A 9,839-nucleotide genomic window follows, 5' to 3' on the forward strand; every position below is an offset into this window, starting at 1 on the left:
TTGCACCAAATAAACACAGATGTTACTTCTATATTATAGAAATAAGTTGGAAATTAAGTAGAGTTGAGTACAATTACATTTTAATGAATTAGGAAGCATTCATGGTGTGTGTGTGTGTTATGTCTTAATGACAGTCAAATCATGATATTATACACACACACACACACACACACACACACACACACACACACACACACACACACACACACACACACATATATATATATATATATATATATATATATATATATATATATATATATATATATATATATATATATATATATATATTATATATAATATCATGATCATGAGGATATATCCTATGGACTACACATGGAATGTATGGACGCACAGACCTTCACTAAATACACACACTTCCAATATACATCCATCAACCTGTTTACATGCTGTTTTTGCACACTTTTTGCTCTTTGCACATGCTGTCTCACATTTCAGTTGTTTGCTGTTAATGTAACAATTCGTTACATTATCTCAGAGACCTGCTGCTATAACACTGTGTTCATTCTAGTACTACTGCACATACAATATTATTTGAACATAAAGTATTTACACTGGTCGGCGCTGTTTATTGTCCTTTTTTGTATTGTCTTGTAATTTTTTGTCTGCACTGTCTTTTGTCCTGCACTGTCTTGTCTGTCTTGTTTGTCTTGTCCTGCACTGTTTGCACTAGGTTGCACAGTTTCACTTTACAGTATGTGGCTAAGACTTACTTACTAATTCTTTATCTCTGTCTTTGTTCTATTTAGCCCCATGGTCCTGGAGAAAAATTGTCTCATTTCACTGTGTACTGCAACAGCGACATATGGTTGAAATGACAAAAGTTGCAAAAATTAAAGCTTTACAGGTCTGTTGGCTACAGAAATGTTGACCCAGGAAATTCTAAATAAAAATGATAAATAATGAAGGATTAACTGTATCAACGTTTACACATTTTATTAATTTGTAATTAGTTATCATTAATATGCAATAGGTCTTGAACCAGAAGAACTGTCCAACCTGTGCTGTTATAAACAAAACTAATGAAATAATCAACACCTTAGAACTAATCAGATTTGGGGATTCAACAGCACTGTAGTACATTTACATTTCTGGCAGATGCCCTTTTTCCAGTGCAACTTACAGCAATCCTATTTATACAACTGAGAAATTCAGGGTTAGAGGCCTTGCTTAGTGTCCGGGGGTTGGCAGCAATCGAACTCACAACCTACTGAAACAACTCTGTGAAGTCTGCATATGGACTGAAGTCAAACCTTAAGCCTTTGGAACTCTGGCCTGGTGTTGGAGCAGAAGCAAGCGGGGTATGAGAGTGACCCTGACCCACGGCGGCTCCTGTAGGCTGGACCACGGGGCCGTGATGATGTGCGCCAGCGTGCACTGCAGGACTGTCGCTATGTCCATGTCCTCCAGAGCTCTGAGCCAAGGGCACCTGAAAGGGAAAATGAAAACAAAAAAATGTAACTCGACCTTTTTAATAAGCCCTAATGGTCTATGTTTTCTTTAACCGAACCAACACTATACTTATTTGTATCGAGATAATAGAGATGAATAAACACAATAAAGATGTTCAAATAAGCAAATGAACTGTGCAGGCTGTAATTTTAAACTTTAATCATGCGTTGTCTGCTTAAAGCTGACTAGCATCCAGCACATACCTGAAAAGCCGGAGAGACCTGAGAGTACTGCACACACATTGGTCTATGCTTTGTGTTCACAGCACTGCACTGTGCATTAAAAAGCCTAAGGCGAAGTAAGCTGATTCAGGTGTTTACCTGTTCGATTATTTCAGATTTTCTAAATTTCAATAGTCTTAAGCGCAATCATATTGATTGAGTTGTTTCCATGAAGGCTTTTGAATCCGATTGAGACATTAGTCCAATTACTATCAGATAATTTGGTTGAATGTAATCGTACTAAATGTCAAATGTACTGGTCACATGATCCACACATGCGAACATCTTGGAAGAGAATCCGTGTTAAACTTTTGAATGATCTCCACATGCCCACGTTGGTGATCAGACTTCTGTGTTTCATGGAAAATAACTAATAATATACTGTATAATATACTTTTTAGCCCAGGAAAAAAAACTTTAAAAAGATGAAATATATTTAAATATATTTTTAAATATATTTCCACCAACATTTTTGTTTAAAACCGACCATCGAAAATGCCCTCTCTAATGAATGTTTTTTAAAATGTATTTTATTTATTTATTTTATGTATTTTATTTTATAGTTTTTTTTCATTGGTTGTTGCGTTAAATCTTTCCCAGATAGTGCTATTGTCTGATTGGCTATTGTGTAGCCTCTTTTTTTGATTGGCTGATAAGTGTCAGGCTCGACTAAGAACTCCAGGGGAGACACGCTTGATTCCTGCCCGGTTCCATAGAGACAGCGGTTCGGACAGATACATTTTGGGCGCTGAGGCATATTAAATATATGATAAATAGCAAGTTTTTCTGCGTGAGAAATACAATGTGTGGCGGGAGAGTGTGAGAAAAGACCGAAATGCGTGACTGTAACTCTCAAATGCGTGACACTTGGCAGCCCTGAAACTAGCTCACTTGAATGCTAAGCTCGCTTACTATCTATTTATGCGTTAGATGATTAAAATGTCTAGATCATCTGTAATGCAGTTTGTTTTTGCTTTCATTAATACACACAATTTCATTTTAAACCAAAATTTTAGATATTCAATCAGCCCATGATTTATGTATCTTTAATGCTAATATGTTACTCACAAGCTTCAGCCGGTTAGTTTATTTAGTTAGTACTGTAACTACATCAGAAAACTCACCTCAACAACAGACAACAGTGTTTTTTTTGTTAAGTCTAGTTCTAGTCACCGCAGGTTATTTTTTTTTGAAAAATACTCGAAGAAATTGTTCAAAGCTCGAATACTAGCCAGAAAACAAACAACAGAACTAATGCCACAGTTTTAATATAACAAAAATTCCCCCAATAAATAAGTCATCATTTCAAGGTTATCGTTAATTCAATCATTCATGCATTCATGGAGAAAAATACAGTCTTCTCTGGGAACACTGGGCAGGAGGCAGGAGAATGACTGGGATTTCACTCTATCAGAAAGCACAATGCACTAATATGTTCACACACTCATTCGCAGCTAGAGGCAATTTACCAGTTCAACCTCTGGGAGATGAGCAGAAACTGAAGGGCACCTAGACAGAGAAAGGTCTGAGGTTATTATTACACTGACATTCAAGTACTTGGAGAAGCTAAGCCTTCTGTTGTTTTTTTGAAGATTGTAAGAGGATTTGTAAGGTGAACAAGAGATTTAACAAAGACAAAAATGAAAAAAAAAATGTGGACTCAGAGCCATGTGTATTGCAAGGAGCTGTTCACTCACATACTGCAACGAGCCAGATGAAACACAAGCCCTGACATGTGACTTCATACAAGCAATAAATAAACAAACACATAAAAACAGACATAGGGCTATCCAAAAAACTTGTGCATATTGTATTTCAATTAACATTTCATTAATACCTTTATAGCATAACTTTACATTTACAGTTCAGAGTTAAGTAGCAACTGGATAGTTCTAGGATTTGAACTCACAACCTTCACAAATTATGCAGCCATAATGTACAATTGTATTTTAATAAATGTACGATACCCTCATCATTATTAACAGTTTATTAACCAGAGTCTATCCCAGGACGACTGGGTACAAGGCAGGAATACACTTTCCAAGATCATGGATCATTTTCATCACCATCGGACACACTATTTTACAACTATGGACACTTTTGTGTGGCTAATCCATCTACTGGTATATTTTTGGGAATTAGGAACACCCCGGACATATTAACAAAGACAAAAAAGACTAAGATAGAACTTCAGTGCACTGTACTGTGGGCCATCAACAGAACAACCATCTGGTTTGCAGCATGGCTCGTGTAGTTATTACTATTTATTTTTTGGTGGCCTGGAATGGACTGGTGTTCCTTCAAACTCACTCTCAGGACTGTGAGATGCTCTAGATTCTTAGTGACCCTGAGCAGGAAAAAACATTTACTGAAAATCAGTCAAAGAGTGACTAGTATTGTTTTTTTTATACATTTGGGATCAAATAAAACTGAGCTCTAATTTTCTCTTTCAATTAAATCCTTTCATCGGTGAATAAATCATGCACTGCACTGATTGCTGATAAACCCAAAATCTCCCCCTAGTTTTTAATATTATCATATTATCATTACTATCCACCCCAGGGAACGGAAAGAGCTCCTCTTCTGCAGAGCTCTAATGGAGCTTCACCAGCAGATGGAGATAAAGTGTAAAAGCAATGCTTGTGGCTCCCATCATCGTGGTGAAACAGGCACAGCTGGGCACAGCTGGTTAAGCAGACATTTGTTTGGCAAGTGACACTATGATTTGTTATTTCATTGTTGCAAACATAACTCTATTAGCCATGACCACATTTTCTGTTTAATTGTTTAAGTGGGACTATAATTATACATTCCCAGCTGGAATTTTCCCATTCTGTTGTTGAAAATATTGTATGTCTAAAATTTTGTTATTGTGTGTTATTATACTGCAAATAATTTTTCATATAAATGTTACATAGTATCAGTAAAATGCTTTTATCTAATGAGTCATATAATGTCTAATTTAGACTCGATACTGTGTGGGTTACAGTTTTATAGAGGAACCAATATTATTCCAAAAATAACTAATGTATAGAATCCTTGCACTGCTGAAAGGCAGAAAAAGACAGACTACTTTTAGTGACAGTGTTGTGAAGACAATGTTGATTCACACACTCAGATGCTAAACATGAAAGATATTACAAATAAAAACAGTGTCATCCCATCCGTCCATCCATCCATCCATCCATCCATCCATCCATCCATCCATCCATCCATCCATCCATCCATCCATCCATCCATCCATCCATCCTTTCATTCATCCATCTGCCAATCTTCTGTACAGGGGCTGCAGGGAGTCTATCAAAGGGCATTTGGGGTACAAACTGGGTTCCAGTCCATTGCAGCGAACAATCAAACACACACTCACTCTCCCAATCACTCCCTATAGACAATTTAGAGATCCTAGTCAGCCTAGAACATGTATCTTTGCACTGGAGGAGGAAACCAGAGTACCTGGACAAAACCCCCAAAGCACTGGGAGAGCATGAAAACTATTTAACACAACCCTGCTGTGAAGATGATATTGCTATCTAGATTGTGATGATGGCACCGGTACATGTATATCCATCCATACTATAACTTTTCTAGTCCGTAATGATTGAGGTTATTTTCTCATTATGTAATGATTATTTTTGAGACCACCCCTGGTGTAGTTTCATGACTAAATTCAGAATAACTTGTAAAGCAGACTTCATGTTTATTCTAAACTTTTATGGATATAGCTTAAAATCCCTTCTGCGAAAATATGGCATTTTAATTGAAAAAACTTTGTAAGACATGAGAGCAAGTTTATGTTATGTGAACTTATTCCTTCTCTTTAACTCTAATTTTCATGACATGGTTTGGATTTTGAACTGAAGTGTATAAGTTTTCAAAATGAAAGTTAAAGCAATTATTGTCTTGACTACTTGTGAGTTAAAATAAAGCTTATCTTCAGGGTAGCAGGTGAACTTTTATTTCTGAGTATAAACATCTTGAAATGTTTTAGTGTTTATTATGCTGCATAATAAATATGGCCGATTAGAAAAGATGAATGCTGAAGTACGGTATTAATTTACATACAACATTTCATTCATTTATTTATCTTCAGTAACAGCTTTATCAATTTTGGGTCATGGTAGAACAGTAGGCGAGCCCAAGAACACTGAGGGAGAAGTGGAAATACAACTTGGTTTGGATGCCAGTCAGTCACCAAACACTACTCACACAGTCATTTAGGCCTCAGAGCAATTTATGGTTGTCAGTCCAGCTAGCATGTCTTTAAAAGGTGTTTCTGTGAGCTAGTCATGCGACCCACTGCTCCGTTGTGCCTTTCCAAAAAACATAATAAAATTTTCATTAAAACGCCAAGGCACTAGCTAGTTCAATATGTTGTAAAATATGAAGCCAGTTGCCTAGTGTCTCAAACAGGTAAGTAATATCTGAAATTTGTCATGATATATAAAACTGAAAAGAATCATTTACACTGAGATTACAGTTTATTAGGTGTGCATTTAATGAACAGACAACTTAGTGTAGGTTAATAAGGTTATCCGATGAAATGTATCTGTCTTAAATACTGCTGCTGTCTTAGGTGCTCCATTCTCAAAATCAATATCAGCTATGTCTCAAATGCTAGAGTCTATTTTTAGACAACACTCTGCTTGACATCCTTGGATTTTTGTCTGCCAGAAAAATGAAAATTTTTGCACTAAATGACAAATTACTTAATAGTATCTCAAATTGCTCAACTGTCTTCAAAGCAACAACCAACACTTTGAAAAATGTTCAACATAAACTCTTAATTTGTCTGAGGTGAAACGGCAGTTTCTGACTAATAATAATAAACATAACAGTAAAAACAACAACAACAACAACAATAAAAGTAATAAAAGTAATAATAATAATAATAATAATAATAATAATAATAATAATAATAATGTAGAATTTAAGATAAATTATGAACAATTTATGCATACCACCATTTTAGAGTCATCTCTCAAAGGTAAGGGAAAAAAAGGAAGAAAAAAAAAATTTTTAAGTAAGGGGTTTAATTGCATCTTCAGAGGTTTCCTCCTCAAGTCCAAGGCATGCTTTCTACGTTGACTGCCATCTCTAAATTGTGTGTGTGTGTGTGTGCCTTATGTCCAGAGTCCCCTGTGATAGACCCCAGGTTTCTTGTGACCCTTTGTAGTAAAAGCGGTACAGAAAACAGATGAAAGGATGTGCACAGCAGTAACAGTGGTTGTATTGTGGTAGAGCCAGCAAATTAAAATGAAGGCTAATTAATTGTCTACCATGCGCTCACTTTTAGCAGCAGGCTTTTATTTAGCCAGCTGGCATGAATGTTTGTTATTTAGCTTCCTAGTTAAGTCACAGCCAATGAGTTGTGTTTCATGTAACACTGCAACAGGTCTGACTGGAAAACGTATGGATTTTCTTGTTGAGTAGATTTTCTTGTTGAAGGGATTTTCCTGTTTCGGTTTATTTAATCTGCAAGCTTTTATATGCGTGCTTTTAGTTTACTCATTAAATGCCAGTTCATAATTAGCCTCTTTACTAGGAAACTAGAAAACCACTTAATATGAGAAGTACTGTATAAGAAACTCAGTATGTCTCATTAAAGTCATCATGTTATTTCAAACATGAAACATGAAATGTATATTGTATTATTTTGCATTCAATTTGATTGATACATTTGATTGATTGGTTAAGTAAGAATCTGACTAAAACACCACTGAGAGATCAAACACCATTCTTTCAAAATATAGTCCCATATTTGGTTTTCTGTTGAGTCCAACATCTTCCACAGGTGTTCAGGTTGGGTTAGGGGTGCATAGCATATTAATTACACCATTTTAATCTGCATCAAGCCCTGTCAGTCATAGCGGGGATAAAAGCAGGCAAAAAGGCAGGGATAACAAAAAAAAAAGATTTATAAACAAACACAAAACAGGGAAAACTAAATAAACGATAACTAGAAACAAAAACCGGCAAAATATGAAACAAGAACCAAAACAACAAAGACTGCAAAAGACAAGGACTCAATGAAGCTAACCGCAAAATGGAGGAAAAAAATACACATAATAATTAGTTCCATTACAACCAGGTGAGTATGACAAGACACTTGACACAAAACACACTGCCGGAACGCTCCCTAATGTTCCTGCAGAGAATGTCCAAGCAGACGTCCTGACCAGCCCATCAGAGAGGACTCAGAGGGCTATGTGGATGGGGATAAAGTTTAACTGTAAAAGACCACTCTCATCAATATAGAAATGTTTCAGCATATGATAACCAATCACTGGCCTACGTGAACACTCATCCTGCCTCTGAATATGAAATATCTTGTTGTTATGGCAGTCATTACCCTACAACTTAAGCAAGACAAGATAGTGAATAAGACATTTAAATAAAAAGAAAATTGGCCATAATTCCCAATTGATTCTCTTGATTCACTTTGAATAAAAACAATTCCTTTGTGACTCAGGCATAAACCTAAGGATATGGACCATAAATTTGCACTAGGCCGTAAACCTGCCCCAGACCATAAACCTGCACTAGAAAATATCTTATGTTATGTTTAAACAACACAGATTCTTACGCTGCTCTCCCATCCTGCTGCTAATGCGGTGAAGAAAGAGTATAATATATATTTCATAATGATACCCGGATTTGTTTAAAAATAACTATTTTCATTATTATGTATATTATCAAATACTTCAACTGTAAATTCAAGTAAGACAGTTAATAAAAAAAAGAAATTCTCAGGCTGATAGAATTTTTTTTATTATCTCTGAAATTACTATCCACAGGCCAAAACAGTGGTGCAGCAGGTAGCACTGCTGCCTCATAGCTCCAGGGACTCTTGTTCGATCCTGAGCTTGGGTTACTGTATGTGTGAAGTTTCACATGTTCTGCACGTGTCTGAGGATTTTCTCTGTTTTTTCCCCTATGGGTAAGTAGATTAACATCTCTAAAAATTGCTCCTGAGAGTTGATGTATGTGTATGTGTGTACTTGATGTCCTGCGGTGGATTGGTGTGTTCCTGATACATGTCTAGTGTTTCTGGGATAGTTTCCATCTCCTTTTTGATCCTGATCAGGTCAGGGTGATGATCATTACAGTATAATAGTAATATTATGCATAATTTCTGTGTTCATTACGTGAAATGCATTTTAAGACTGGGGTACTGCTTTGGTCCAACTTATATTACATTTACAAATATGCATTGAAATTAAAGGTTTAAGGAATTGAAAACACAAATGTCCTTGACAAAAAAAAAAACCCAATGTGCGTATTTTAGATAGGCAGCTTATTTAATTAATTACTGTTTTAATTCTTTATCCATATGGCCTTGTCGGATTGCTTTCATTACCTGTACGCAGTTTGATTTGACATCCACAGTCAGTATACTTCAGTTGGCAGTTACTGAATATAAATGATTTACTTTCCTCTGTTCAGACTTCACATACGCGCGTAAACTGCTCTCCGGTGGGTTGAGCAATGCTGAATTCCCCAAAGTTGAGTTCCAGTTTTGTTCTATTGCATATCTGATGTTCTTCAACTGTTTCTTGTTCTTCCATTTCTCTCTGTCTAACTGAACGCGTGCTTAATGCTACTTGTTATTTGCTCTCTTTATCTTGAGCCTGAACCAATGCCATCTTCAGAATTTCAATTTGCTCTGGGTTTGCACTTTTTTTATGAATATTTATTGCTTATTTTTTGGGAAGTCTCAAAGTTGTTTCCTGGGCAATTATATTTGAGGTCTTTAGTGTTGTCACTCTATGTTTGAGTACTGCAGGATAAAATGGATTTAATATATTAATCCTTTTATGTTTTGCTTCTTGTTTGCTTTAGATCTCTATATATCGTGTCTTTGAAAAACAAGCTTATGCAGAAATATGCAGAAATGCTATATATACACATTTGTGAATAGTAATGAAATGTACAAATGTGAATTAAAATACAACTGTACAATACATAAGTAATTTAAATGACAGTTAGTGAAAGTGAGGAACAAAAATACAAATTTTGTCAATTTCATATTTTTTTATTAAGCAGTATTTAAGTAGTTAAGTAGTTATTAAGCAATCTAAAGTCTTGAAAATAGCTAGAGTGCAAATGTCTTAACTCCATTGGACACAACTGTCCACCTCTTCTTCA

This window comes from Tachysurus fulvidraco, chromosome 1 (genome assembly GCF_022655615.1).
Source record: "Tachysurus fulvidraco isolate hzauxx_2018 chromosome 1, HZAU_PFXX_2.0, whole genome shotgun sequence".
In the NCBI taxonomy this organism is placed as follows: domain Eukaryota; kingdom Metazoa; phylum Chordata; class Actinopteri; order Siluriformes; family Bagridae; genus Tachysurus; species Tachysurus fulvidraco.